General features: G+C 35.9%; 1 long non-coding RNA gene across 1 annotated transcript in view; it reads left to right on the top strand.

The window, feature by feature from the left end:
• The window catches only part of LOC102501200 (uncharacterized), a 20261-nt gene extending 7274 nt beyond the window's left edge, over positions 1-12987 (top strand). Inside the window, exons 3-4 of the long non-coding RNA XR_334192.1 lie at positions 3797-3996; positions 12876-12987. This is a non-coding gene — a long non-coding RNA (uncharacterized LOC102501200). The remainder of the gene's footprint in view (positions 1-3796; positions 3997-12875) is intronic.
• The last annotated feature ends 1379 nt before the right edge of the window (positions 12988-14366 follow it).

Raw genomic sequence — 14366 nt, 5'->3', positions numbered from 1 at the left:
TTTCCCTCATATCCAACATCACTAAGTTCTATAGATTTCTTCAAAATGACCTAAAATTATCTTCTCATTTTATTCCTGGTGCTACCATTAAGTCTCATGTGGACAAGTGAAATGTCCACTTATTTCTTATTCAGTATTTGCTTACTTATTTAGTATTTATGTTATTTTCCCAACCCGTGCTCCTGCTAAACCAGTCTCTATATAGTATACATAGGAAATTTTGAATAACATTCTCTTTCCTCTTTAAAACTCTCCAGTGACACGTAATTATTCTTAGAATAAAATCCAAATTCTTAGATATAAAGCCCTACATAATCCAATCCCTACTGATTTCTCTGATCTCATCCTATTTTATTTTCCCCTGTACTCACTACCTAAGACTTTGGATTAATTATTTTCTCTTTCTGGAATGTTTTTCCTAGATTTTTAAATGAGTGGATCCTCCTTAACCTTCATTCTTAGTTTCAGTGTGCCTTCCTCAGAAATACATTTTCTGATTATTCAACCTTAAATAACTTAATGTCATATCATACCCTTTTTATTTTCATCATCACACTTATTTGTGACTTCCTCGTTTTTCCTGTTTATTTGCTGTTTCTACACTAAAATATAAGCTCCAAAGAAGATGGTTAATATTTAATCACCTATGAATATAGGACTTAGGAAATAGTAGGTTCTCAATAAATACTCTGTATGAATAAGTAATGACTGGATGAATTAATATCATTTATACCTGTTGCAGAAAGAAAATGAGAACATCTTGAAGTAAGTGGGAGAATAGCTTAGTTTAATTAACAGTTAAAATTATACTTCTAAAAATAAACTTGTTACTTTCAGGTAACCTATCCTAGGTTAGCTAAAGATTGCATAGAAAGTCTGGTAAGACATGCTTTAAGAAACAGAAGACAATGAATTATAATTATACAATGATTATTTTCATGTAGAAATTAAAAAAAATTCTAAGAAACTTAAGTAATTTTTTGTAGTCAGAAATATATTTCCCCAGCAATCCATTTTCATACTCTAATTTGGCTTTAAAAGCTCTACTCTCTTAATTCTTGAAATTTACAAGCTAAATTTTACTGTAGTCTGTGACTAAATAATTATACATTTTTAAATAATGAATTTTTAAATAATGTGATTCATGTAGTGAAAGTAAAATTTTAAAATACTTGGTACATAAAAACTATTTTTTGAGAGCTTTAATTCATTTTCTAGTACATTTGTCTGAAAATTTTAAATATATTAATCATGAGATGATAAAAATAGATTTTGAAAGAATGAGTATTAATTCACCTTTAAAAATGACAAGTCTTTTAAGATCTAGGTCATGATATATAATAGTATGTTTTGGTATTAACAGTGCATCCTTTTAGTTGGCAAAATATTTTCTACGTCTCTAGAAAAATATTAATTAAAATCCTCGATTTTCCTTCCTAATTCCCTCCCACAAGTATGTATTGTTAATCAGTTTTGTTCTAGGCACTATATTTGATGTTCTACATATGAAGATGAGCTACACAGACCCTGAATATATTTTTGAGTTTACATAGGATGATAACTAAACAGGAAATAACTAGTTTTATGAAAGGTATACAAAGCCTAAGTAAAAGTGTTATTAAAGGAGCTTCTAACCTGAGGCAGAGAAAAGTCATGGACATTTCCCTAGGAAAAATATGACAGCTTTTCAAGAGTTGAAGGTTATAGAATAAATGTTTCCCAAGTAATATGTAGGGGAAGGATTTTTTGACAGGTTAAAAGTTCAAGGGCTTAGACATCAGAAAGAGACAGAGAATGTAGAACATTTGGGAAACTCAAGTCATTTTATCATGGCTAGAGTTTAGAATTTAAGTGGAGTGTTAGCAATCAGCAAGGCTGCATTTTTGAGCAAAGGTCAAGTCATCAGGACCTTCCAGTGCTTCTCAGGTCTGGATATTTTGTAGGTAAATGCAGAGACTAAGCCCCTAATCCTAGCTCTATCATTCATTGACTCTGATTTTTTTGCCATTTATATAATAACCTGACTTATTTTTATTATCTCTATAATCTTAATAATACAAGCTTTCTTAAAAAGTAAGTTAAGGGACTAGCAGTTGGTGTAATGGCTATGTCGCTGGACTCCCATGTAGTTGACCGTGGTTGGAGTCCCAGATCCCGTGGCTTAAACTCATGCCAGGCACGTGTGTGTGCATGCCCAAGATCTGGAGAGGAGAAGGGATTGCGGCGTGGCTGTCCCCTCAGGGGGTGATTTCCCACTTTCTGTCTCTCTGTCTTTCTGGTGAGCACATGTGCCCTATAGCAAAAAGCTCTTCCCTGCCAAAAAAAAAAAGTAAGTTAAAATAGGCAATTATAAAAACTGATATACAGGGCCAACCCATAGCACATTGGATAGTGTTATGCACCGAGAGCTAGATCTCACATAGCTAACTGTGGTTTGCATCCCAGCCCCAGTGACTTGAAAAACACTCTGGGCATATGTGTTCATGGCCCAAATCCTCACAGCATGAAGAAATGGAGGAAGAAGGGATTGTGGTGTGACCTCGCACTGTTGTGTTGAGCAGTGCTTTCTCTCTCTCTCTCTTTCTTTCTATCTCTGGTGAGTGCATGTGCTCTTGAGCAATTAAAAAATGACAATAATAAATGTTATGTACACATCTTAAACATGACTTAAACGTGTATTCATCTATATGCCAATGTTTTTTTAAAAGAGAGACTTTTGCCATAGGGCATGTGTGCTTGCTGGAGAGGCAGAGAGACAGAAAGCGAGAAGTCACCCTCCCACCACCTTCAGGGCATCTGGCCACATCACAGCCCCTTCTCCTCCATTCTCTTCTTAGGATTTTGGGCACAAACATATGCATGCCCAGCACAAGTTTTAAGCCACTGTGTCTGGGACTCAAACCATGGTCAACTACATGGGAGTTCAGGGACCGAACCATTATGCCACCCACTGGTCCCCACATACCAATATTTTGATGAGAGTAAAAAGCAATTATCTTAGTACAACTCTGTTGACCAAATTTTTGTCTTACTAAACCATGGCCATTATGTGTCATCTTCAGTTTCTACCTTAATTTCTTTAAAATAAGTGAGAACTTAGACACCTGGGAATAAAATTCATCTACACAATTATTCCAATTTTTATTATGAGTCTGAGCAATTTATAGTGAGTGCAAAAACATGTAATTCAACATAAATTATTTTTATTAATCCATCTTTATTAAGGCTCCCAAAATATTCTTTTGTACTTAATGTTCTAGAAAAACAATTTCCTTTAGGAATTTCCATCTTATTGGTTAGTAAGTTATTTAAATAACCTACATAATTTTAAAACAGTCACACCTAAACTTAAAGGTTTGAGATCTAACTCAATTGATTTATAACATTAAACTCAAAGTTCGGATGGAGAAATTAACATTTCCCAGCACCCATAAGTATTAAAAGAGTAGCGTAGTGGTTATAAGCACTCAGTGTGTGATGAGCACTGCTCATGTTTCACCGAGGGAATGGATAATGTCAATTAATCTACAGTGTCCTAGAGAAGATTAAGAGGGTTCCTTGTAATAGCACCTAGCTTATAAAGTTTACTGAAATAGTTTCTTTGATTTTGTTACTAGGTCAACCCATACTGTGCTGGTGTGGGAATGAGTAAAAACATCGCATTAGAGGAAATGCTGCAGTTTAATGGTTTAAGAGACTGCTTTTGTATGAACTAGAATAGGGTGTGCCTTATTCCAGGAACAGGCCTTTATACCTGGTTTGTGGACTGAATGTCATTTCTCTCTTGTCCTCTTAGCAGGACCTCTGTAGGGTGAACAACTGGCAGGAGTGAATCACAACCCCAGTCTTGCTGATTTAAGACATTTATTTCGATGCACCTCAGAATTTATGAACTGACCTGCTGATCTAAGGACTAACTGGCTTCCTCATTCTAAACAGAAAAATTCTTGCTTTCTTAAACATTACCAACGGTATATCCACTGGAAAGGCACATTGGTAAGGGCAGCTTTTTCTGTTTTTACCTCATATGGAAGGGATGGAGACTCTTCAGAAAAAAAAAAAAAAAGTTATGTCCATATGCATGTTTCTCGTTTAAACAGGATGACAGAAGAAAAGAAAATGTGGACTAAATATCAGTTTCTCGTATTTCTTTTACTTGAATTGAACAGCTTAATCCTACACTGTTTATTACATGAGTTTACATATAAACCAAGGCAGAATTTTCTTCAGCTTGGAAGGAGCTAGTTTGGAAGGAGCTACTCATTCTTTTGGTCCCTCTCAAATGTCACAAATTTCATGAGGCAAAAGACATTTAATTTCACATAAATTAAACTTGGGGACTCAGCCATCCTCCTCCTTGTATTTCCTGTTGGTATTCAATGCACACTTATAAATACTAGCAAAGGGTATATTTTTATCACTTAGACATAATATACACATTAAATGGCAGGTTAGTTAAATTCTTGCTTGTGCTTAAATAATTTTTGTTCTAAAACTTTGGGCATAAACAAATGTCCTTCAGGGAACGATGTGTCATTCTTCCTTGTGTCCTTCTGAATGTATTTTTGACTCATAAGGTGGTTCTTCTCATTGCAGCTTATTTGTGACCAGGCTATATAAAAAAACAGGTAGTTGTTTATGCTGTAAAATTATCAAGAAATTGGAAGAGGCCTAGCAGTAAGTTCTATAAGTTCTACAAGTGGTAAAGGGAAAACTTACATTAATTCTGAAGGGACTAGCTTGCCTTGTCAGTCTTTTGATTAGATAATGGAAAGCCATGAGCAAGGAGAAAATAACATGGGATTTTCTGATAACTATAGTATTATTTAAATAATTTAGACAATCAGTAAAAACAAGAGGAATATATGATTTTAGCTGCAGTTAAGAGAAAATACTTAACTTTTAAACTACCAAGAAATACTCTCTTCATCTTTTTTTTTTTTTTTTTCCCTAGGGAGTACATGTGCTTGCCAGAGGTGAATACACAGAGAGAGAAGGAAAGGAGAAAGCACTCCTCATGGGACTGATCACATGATCCTTTCTCCTCTACTTCCAGTCCTTTTGGAGTTTTGGGCACACATGCACAGTTACCTGGTGTATTTCTAAGCTACTAGGTCCAGGGCTTTAATGGCACAGTCAGCCATGTCCTTAACTATTGGGCCATAGAGCCAGATCTACACCATTTTCTAATTTTTATTTTTATCTTCTATAACATGACTCCAGTTTTATCTTTTCTCAAGCTATTTTCTAATCTGCTTATCCAGAAGTAATATCTTGATCTCTTTATAGTGCTTGTATTTTGTAGCTTAATGTATTTGTGTATGTATTTTAGCTTCCTTACTAGGTTGTAAGATTCTTGAAGGTAGGGACTATGCTTCTCAAAGAATTGCCTTCAGAGAATTTTTCACAAAAAATTTGAAGTATAAATGAGTGAATAACTGTATCTTTTGTGGAACATGATCTCAGCATGCTAGACATTAGCTTTTGAGAGCTATGAAGATAAAATGCTCAAGGGCAGGTGAGTCATATCTTTGACATAAAATTTTAGGAAACCTTAAAAATGTCACTGTTAAAGAGGAACCAGCAGTTGGCATAATGGCTACGTTGCTGGACTCCCACATAGTCGACTGCGGTTTGAGTCCTGGACCCAGTGGCTTAAACTCATACCGGGTGCATGTGTGTGCATGCCCAAGATCCTGATAGGAGAATGGAGGAGGAGGAATTGCAGCGTGGCCAGACCCCCTGGGGGGTGATTTCTCGCTTTCTATCTCTCGTTCCCCTTCTGTCTTTCTGGTGAGTGCACGTGCCCTATAGCAAAAATCTCTCAAAAAAAAAAACCCAATAATTAAATAGAATATGAAGTTTATGTTTCAACACAAACATGATGACAGCAGAAACCCAGAAAGCTCAATGTTGAAGTGAAATGACAGAATTTGAAATGGTCCTTCATTAAGGTATTCTAGCCCGTGGCAGATGGTAGAAACAAGTAGGTGGACTATTAGAAAGAACATAGAAATACATCATGGATGCACAGGAAGCAGTTGAACTAGTGTTGTGCTGAAGTAAAAGGTTGATTAATTTTATTGATGTTGTTTTACAAGGAGTAGATATGAAATACATATACATAAATACATAAAAAAGAAGTGACAAAGGACTTACAATACCACAAAAGATCATAAATAATTTTATTCTTTACATGATTAAATCAGTTCAGTCATTAGATAACTTGCTGATCCGATTGTTTTCCCCCTATATTTTGCTACAAGGCACATGTGTTCATGGAGAGAGACAGAGAGAAATTGAGAAATGATCCCCTGAAGAGTTGGCCATGCTGCAATCCCTTTTGAACACACATGCACACATGCCTGCTGTGTTTTTCAAACCACCAGGTTCAGGACTTGAACCACACAGTCAGCCATGTGGACTCCAACTGCTCTAACCACCATGCTCCCTTCTGTCCTCAAGATCACTTTTTTAAAAAGTTTTCTATTTTTTAATTTAATTTTTAAAATTTACATTTACTTGCTGTATATCTTTATAGTATATAATGTGGTTTTCCCCAGCATGAATACAATGCATCTTAGTCAAGTAAAGACATTACCATATACATTATCAATAGACAACTTCTCATTTTTGTATCTATTAAATTTTTTAAAATTTTGATCCCCTCCCTCCCACCTCCTATTACTCACTCCCTATTACTAACCCTCTTCTATATTGTCTCTAGTATCTACAATTGATCTTTCTGCTATTATACCTTCCGGTATTTCAGTTTCTGCCACAGAGTGTAGACATTTGGTATACATTAAGTGAGGACATACAATGCCTTTCTTTCATAGCCTGGCTTGCTTCATTTAGCATTAACTCTTCCCTATTTGTCCAATTTATATCAAATGTCAGGGTCTCATTTTTTTATGACTAAGTAGTATTCCATAGAGTATATGTGCCACATACTCTCACACACACATACACACAAGTTTACTTTTTTCCTAAGAGCAAGACAGAGAAACAGAAACACTTCATTCCCAATTGTGCGAAGTATTGATGCCACTATCTCCCAGTCTCAGCAACCTTGGGAGATGGGCACACACATGTCCAGCATACTCAGGGAGGTCTCTGTCTGCAAATCTGGAACTTTCTATGGGGTCAGTCACACAGGACATTGACTTTTAATGCTGTATCACTGTCTGGTTCTGTGCTGATCAGATAGATTTCATAAGAGGACAAAAATAATTCTCTCCTGTGAGCCTCATGGCAAGCAGCAATTTAACTGTCTATGTCCAGGGGACTAACAAATGATAATAAGATCTGAGTTTTATCTCAGGGAAGTCTAGTTACTTGCAAAAGCAAAAATTAATCAAACTGGTATTGAGAAAGGCGGAGTGCATGTTAATTTGGACACAGGTGTGTTCCATAGAACCCTGTGGCACAAAGCACACTTGAGACTCCAAAAGAAAGGAGACATTAATAGGTAGGCCCCAAAGGTAGCCACCATCTTGATCTTTTTGTGGAATTCATGATCTCTCAGTTTGGTTTCTCTATTTCATTTTATTTCATTTTTCCCTTTCTGCCTCTCTGGCCACATGACAAAAGATAGTTCTGTCAAATTTAACTGCCAAATTTAGGTATTTTCAAGTCAACCTAACTGGCAAAAGGAAGCTTTTATTTTTTATTAACTCATACTCAAAGAGAGAGAATGTTAATAGTCCAGCTTGGTGCACACTTTGTTCAATAAAATACAGTTAAATAATTGGTGCTAGGCATTTAATAGAATATTTAATTGAAATTTGATAGAATATTCCACAGTTTGTAAGATCTACCAGTTTCACTTGCCTGTCTTCACTCTGATAAAAACTGTTTCAAAGGAAATTTGTCAGAAATATTGAGACTCAAAGTATAAATGTGTCCCTTGCAGGGACAGCAAGATGAGAGAGTAGGTGATGATTTTCCCTCTCCACCTCTTAACTGTCATCAACTCATCGACTGATCTTAAGATCTTATCTGTATTTCCTTAGGTACTCACTGAATCAGTATCATAAAATCAGTCCCCTTACTACGGTGTTTCTGAAATAATACCTTAGACACTTACCATAGTCGCTCTTTGATAGATACATCAATGCCCAATTATCAACAATAACATAATCAGTTTTTTACATTTTAACAATCAATCAAACAATTGACTTTTATTAAAACATCTGGAAGCAAATATGAAAATTTATGTTAAATACAAATGATGATGTAATATAGGTGATTTTTTTTTTTGGAGAGATTTTTGTTACAGGTGTGTTTGCTTGCCAGAAAGACAGAGAGAGACAGAGACAGAAAGCGAGAAATCACCCCCTAGGGGGATGGCCACACCGCAATCCCTTATCCTTCATTACTCCTCTTGGGATCTTAGGCACACACACACATGTGTCCTCTGTGAGTTTAAGCCACCAGGTCTGGGACTCGAACCATCATCGACTACATGGGAGTCCAGCAGCATAGCTATTATGCAACTGCTGGTCCCGATCTTCTTAAATTGTTAAAGAATTACCTTGCCTTTTTTGCCTTGCGTTCTAATTAATTTATTATTGTGTCAGTTTTTTTAGACTAACACTAGCCCAAATGCATGTGAATATAAAGACATACATACACGAATATATAAACAGACATACATACATGAATACATACGTACAAATGTACTTATACATGTATATTCATATTACACTATTAAAAACAATAGTTATCAGGACCAGCAGATGACATAATGATTACATTGCTGGATTCCCATGTAGTCAATCACAGTTCAAGTCTCGGACCTGGAAGCTTAAAACTCATGATGGATGTGTGTACGTGCATACCCAAAATGCAGAGAGGAGGATGGAGGAGAAGGGATTGTGGTGTGGCTATCCTCATGGGGGGCGATTTCTCACTTCTGTCTCTCTATCTCTCCAGTGAGCATATGTGCCCTATAGTAAAAATCTCTTTCAAAAAAAAGATGATAGTTACCATTTATCTAATTGTTCTACATATCATTTACATATACTTTGAGTATTATCTTATTATTACATATATTTTGCATTTTATGATCATAAAAGCCAATTTTGAAGATGAAGTCACGTCAATTTAGAAATTTTTAATAAGTTGCCCAGAGTCATATTGCACAGTTACGATTATAGGGAGCGAGAAAAACTGCTATTTAAAACCATATTCATATTCCATGGATTGGGAGTGGTGGAATAATTTGTGCTATTGCTTCTGTAGCTACTATAAAGTGGGTTCATTTTTGGCCACCAAAAATATTTGTTAAAGTCCTAAACCCTAGTACATCAGAATATGATCTTATTTGGGGAAGGAGTTGCATGTATAAGTAGCTGAGATTAGGCTAATAGAATTAGTCTAATTAAATTAATGGAATAGTTTTTGTGCTTAGTCCAGTATAACTGGTGTCTTTATAAGAAGAGAAGAGACATAGAGACACAGAAACACTTGGGGAGGATGTCATGTGATGATGAAGGCAGAGATTTAAATGCTGCACCTGCAGGCCAAGGAATAACAAGATTGTCAGAATACCACTAAAATCTACAAAAAAGCCAAAACTTGTTATTCTCTCTAGATTTCAGAAGGAACATGGCCCTGCTGATACCATGATTTTGGACTCCTAGCCTCCAAAACTGTGAGATAATAAATATATTTTGTTCTAAGTCACCAAGATTGTGGTATTTTGTTATTGCTTCCCTAGAAAAGAACGTAGTGCAACGTGCTATAGGAAAGTCTAATCTCAGAATATAATTGGCCCGGTGTAATCATCTGTTAAATGTATATCTTCAAGGATGGCTTTCACATAGTACTTCTCATTTCAGAATGAAAAGAATTTAGATCACGGATGGCAATCTGGGAATATGAGATAAGAAAACAAGACGGAAAATTGAGGGAAGTAAAATAACCAGATAGATGGCAAGAGGCCGAGTCAATTAATGGTGTAAATGAGGGGAAACCAACAAGAGAGTACTGTTGGCAATTTTAGTAATGGAGTGTCTGATGTCTAACACAGTTTACCTTTAGTAAGGGGGGATTCTGCATACATAAGTTTTTCTACTTGCTAAAATTTGTAACCCCTAAATCATTATTAGTGGTGCTTCTGCAGACATTCTTTGATACATGAAGAGTAGCAAACATTTTTCCATTGAATGGGCACATTGCCAGCTTGAAGTCAATGACCAAGGTGACTCTCTGCCTTCTCATTTCAGATTTTATATAGTAAACAAAGATCATGTGTGTGGTATATTTAGTGCCACATTTTTGTCATGTTTCTGTTTTCTCTTTGAGTTTTGCTTTTAATTATGGCCCCCAAACATTATGCTAAAGTGCTGTCTAGTGTTCCTAAATGTAAGAAGGCTAATGTTAGTGAACCAACCATATGTACCAAATAGTGTGTCTTTAAATAGAAACATACATAAAACAAGGTTATGTATTCATTGCTTGATGAAACATTGTGACTGGAGGCTCAAAAGTGCCTAATCCTTTCTTCCTGAAAGAGCAATAATTAATTATTGCTAATTCAGTGTTTATATAGACTTTCTAGAATGTAACTACTGGGAATAGCAAGAATCAATTGTGTGCAATTTAAATTTGTGTCTTCTGTAGTATACTCATATCATAATGGTATAACCTCTTCACTGTGATCATAAACCTTCAGTAAAAGTTCTGAGTAAAAGAGGAGGGTGGGGATGGAGCATAGAGTCCCAGGTTCTGTGTGATGTCAGATCTAAGATAAAGAAACAGTCTCAAAAAAGAAGGCAGAGAATTAAGAGCAGGAATTCCAAGCTTGAGGTTAATTGTATAAAGCCCCTCATCATTCAGAAATATTTTGAAAAGTATATGATCCTCTGCAAGATTTTGAATGGAGATTTGAGATATTTGACATTAGATGTTAAATAAGTGGTATTTGGGTAACATAGTCCAGTTATGTCTTACTCTCTTTGTCTTGGCTCCTAACCAATATAAAACTGGTTCAAGTTTTAAAGTAAATTCACCTTGAAAACTTAACCTAAGCATCTAGTATACCTAAAACCTTACTTTTGTCTGAACTGCTACTGTCATTTTGATTATAAGCATCTTACTATTGTCATTGGAAAAGTCATGACATGTTTTTCTATTTTTCTATGCAAAAGTGCATCATGACTTTTCCAGGTACTCAACAGTATCACATGTGAATAATGTATAAAAATTCTTGTGTGTGGGTTTGATTCTTTATTTTAAACCAATAAGTAAATCAAGACAAGATTCATGACAATTTATCTTTTCTTCACCACCTAGCTCAGTAATAAACACAAAGAGGGAACCCAGCTCAATAAAAACCTTTGTTATCATTATTTTGCATCAAGACTTTATTCAAATGATCCCATAAGACCAAATTTATTGTTGTGAAGGAAATGAGTGTAGCAATTGAGAACTCAGATGCTAGAATCAAGAATACCTGGATTTGATTTCTAAATTATCTAACCTCAGACAGATTACTTAAGTCTCAAAGTGTCTATTTCTTCATCTATAACATATGGACAACACTAGCACCTATCTTTTAAGGTTGTGATAACTAAATAAATTATATCATAATTCCTCTTGCATAGTTTCCCATACATGCATAGCATTAAATTAGTCAATAAACAATGACAACAGTAGAAGCAGTGCTATTTGCATAAATGCTGGGGCAGAGGTATTGGGGTTGTGATGAATAAAACCACCTGCAAAGTAAAGAGTGAAACAGAATCCAGCGTAATAGATCAAGTCCTATAGAAAATATAACTTCAAATCTAACCTAAAGTGTCCTTGAGAGCCCTTCTGCAGTTGCCCTCAGCAAATACTCCTTTTGTCCCCAGAAACAGTCACATCACTAGATATTTAAGAACATATGATTGGCACACAGGCTTACTTGTCTGCAATACCATTGAGTACTCATGAACAAAGAAGACACAAGGAAAGAGAATGTAGCAACAGTCCTAAAAGACAGTGTTTGGAATTTTAGTTTAGACTCCTTTTATTGCAAGATTGTGCCAAAGTGAGCTTCACTACAAATGGTACTTTTTTGCTTATTCATTTATCCAAGAAACATTTTTTGAGTACTTACGTTTTTGCCAATCACGTTGTAGGCACTGAAAATACATTAGCATATAAGTCGACGAAGTTCCTGCACTCAAGGAGCTTACATTTTTAACTTAGTACTTTGACAATAAACACAATAATACGATAGGTAAGAGGGATGCATGAGGTTAGGCATGGTAGTCATCAGAGAAGGCTTCTCTGAGGAGATGACTTTTGAACTAGAACTCAGAAGATGGGGAGGCAGCCATAGGAAGACCTATATGTAGGAACAAATAGGCAATGGGATCAACAAAGATAATGCTTTGCTGAAGAATCAGCTTGGTGTGTTTCAGGGAGAAAGCGCAGGCCAATGTGGCTAGATTGTGGCAAACAAGTAGGACAGTATAGGAGCTGAATTCAAAGAAACAGGCAGAAGCCAGATGTTATAAGACATTCTAGGCTATGACAAAGGGTTTTATTTCACTCGAATTATAATAGGAAGCCACTGAAAAAAAGTGAAAAAATAAGACTTTATAATCAGTACTCAATTTGATTTTTTAAAAATAGAGAATGAATGGATTATGAGGATAAGAGTAGTGAGAAACAATTGAGAAGTTATTGCAGAAATTCAAGAGATGGTTAATGGTGATTTGGACTAGAGATAGAGCATTGGAGATGGTGGGAGGGAACACTAGATATTAGATGCTCACTATATTTTAAACCAGTAGAAATTTCCAATGGATTAAATCAATAATTGGGGGAAATCATGGGCTTAGTAAAGAGTACGATCATACATTTTTTTTTTTTCGCAGATGCTGTCAGAGCAAGCATGCAGGAGTCTAACAGCTAATGGCCTTGTATTTGGGGAACTCTCACAGAGGCAGCCGAAAGTGCCTAAAGTCGGGATTGGGGTCCCTGAATGAAAGTGCTACAATGTAAGTCACGACAAAAATAATTCCTTGGATCATATTCTATATTATCTGACTGCAAATGTATCCTTGTGTCTGATTACACACAGAACAAGGGCTATGCTAATGAGCAGAATTCTATTCGACTCTAAGTGATTTACTAATAGAACAGTTGTGTTATCAATGGCATACAAGCTATATGGATTTTCTAACCTCGTATGTGATCAAACCACAAAAATCTATGCATTGCATGTTAGGTATGTATGACCCTGAGGGCCAGCTAGCTGGTACAGTGGTAATGTGCTACTGATAAGGAGCTGTGTCCATATGGAAGACCACAGATTTGGTTTCTCAGTCATCTTGTGTACAACAGGTGTGCAGTCTGGAGAAGGGATCGCAACATGAGACACTGTTGAGGGTGTTTGTCTTTTCTCTGTCTCTGTCTCTTTCTCTCATGAAAGAAAAATATAAACTATAAAAAAAGAAAGAATAAGAAATAGATGACTCTGACTAAAAGCCCTTCTTCAAGCTATCCTTGTTACACTGATCCCACTTGTAAATTAACCTCCTTACTGGGTAATTATCACTACAGGGTGGAAATGCTTCTTCAGCCTCTACAGATTCCAAAATCTCAGTAGTGGTAATGCACTTCAGGACTGCACTCTCTCATGGTGAAAGGTCCCATAGCAGTCCTGGGGCTCAAAAAAAAAATTTTTTTAATGTTCCAAATGCTGAGTCACCAAAACATTCTGTGCTTCTAAGTTCAAGCTGGTAAGTTTTCTCAGTCAGCTCGTCTTAAATTACCTTTACCTTTTCTTCTTCTTCTTTTTAAAATATTTATTTTATTTAATTTTATTTATTCATTCATTTATTTTAATTTGACCAGAGAGAGATAGATAGAGAGACAAAGAGAAGGAAAGTGAGAAAGCATGCTACTAGGTCCTGGACTTGAACTACATCTTTGCCTCCTCTTCATCCCCTTCTCCTTTCCTTAGTGCTCTTCCTTCTTTATCTCCACTTTTTTTCTAAGTGATCTTCTCTGTTAATGTGCTAACTGGATTCCAGCTGTGGGCTCCAATTGTGGGGTATAGTACTTAAATGATTGTTTATCTATTTGTCTCTTTTACTTTCCCAAAGAGCAAATTATGCATTTCTGTTCTGGCATCATATACGTTCTTCATCTCTTGGGTTCTAAGACAGGCTATTGAAACTGTTTAGTTTCACTTGGACCTAGATCTGGTCAATTAAGTTTGTGTTATGAACCAGGAAGTGGTGTGGTAGTTGAGGCACTAGACTCCCATGTGGCTGACTGCAGTTCAGCTTTTGGACCTGGTGGCTTACTTTTTTCACTTCTTCTCTCCCTCTGTCTCTGGTGAGTTCATGTGCCCTATAGCA

This window comes from Tupaia chinensis, unplaced genomic scaffold (assembly GCF_000334495.1).
Source record: "Tupaia chinensis unplaced genomic scaffold, TupChi_1.0 Scaffold000164_1, whole genome shotgun sequence".
Taxonomy (NCBI): domain Eukaryota; kingdom Metazoa; phylum Chordata; class Mammalia; order Scandentia; family Tupaiidae; genus Tupaia; species Tupaia belangeri.
The sequence above is the reverse complement of the archived record's forward strand: the minus strand, read 5'-3'. Positions and strand labels throughout refer to the sequence as shown.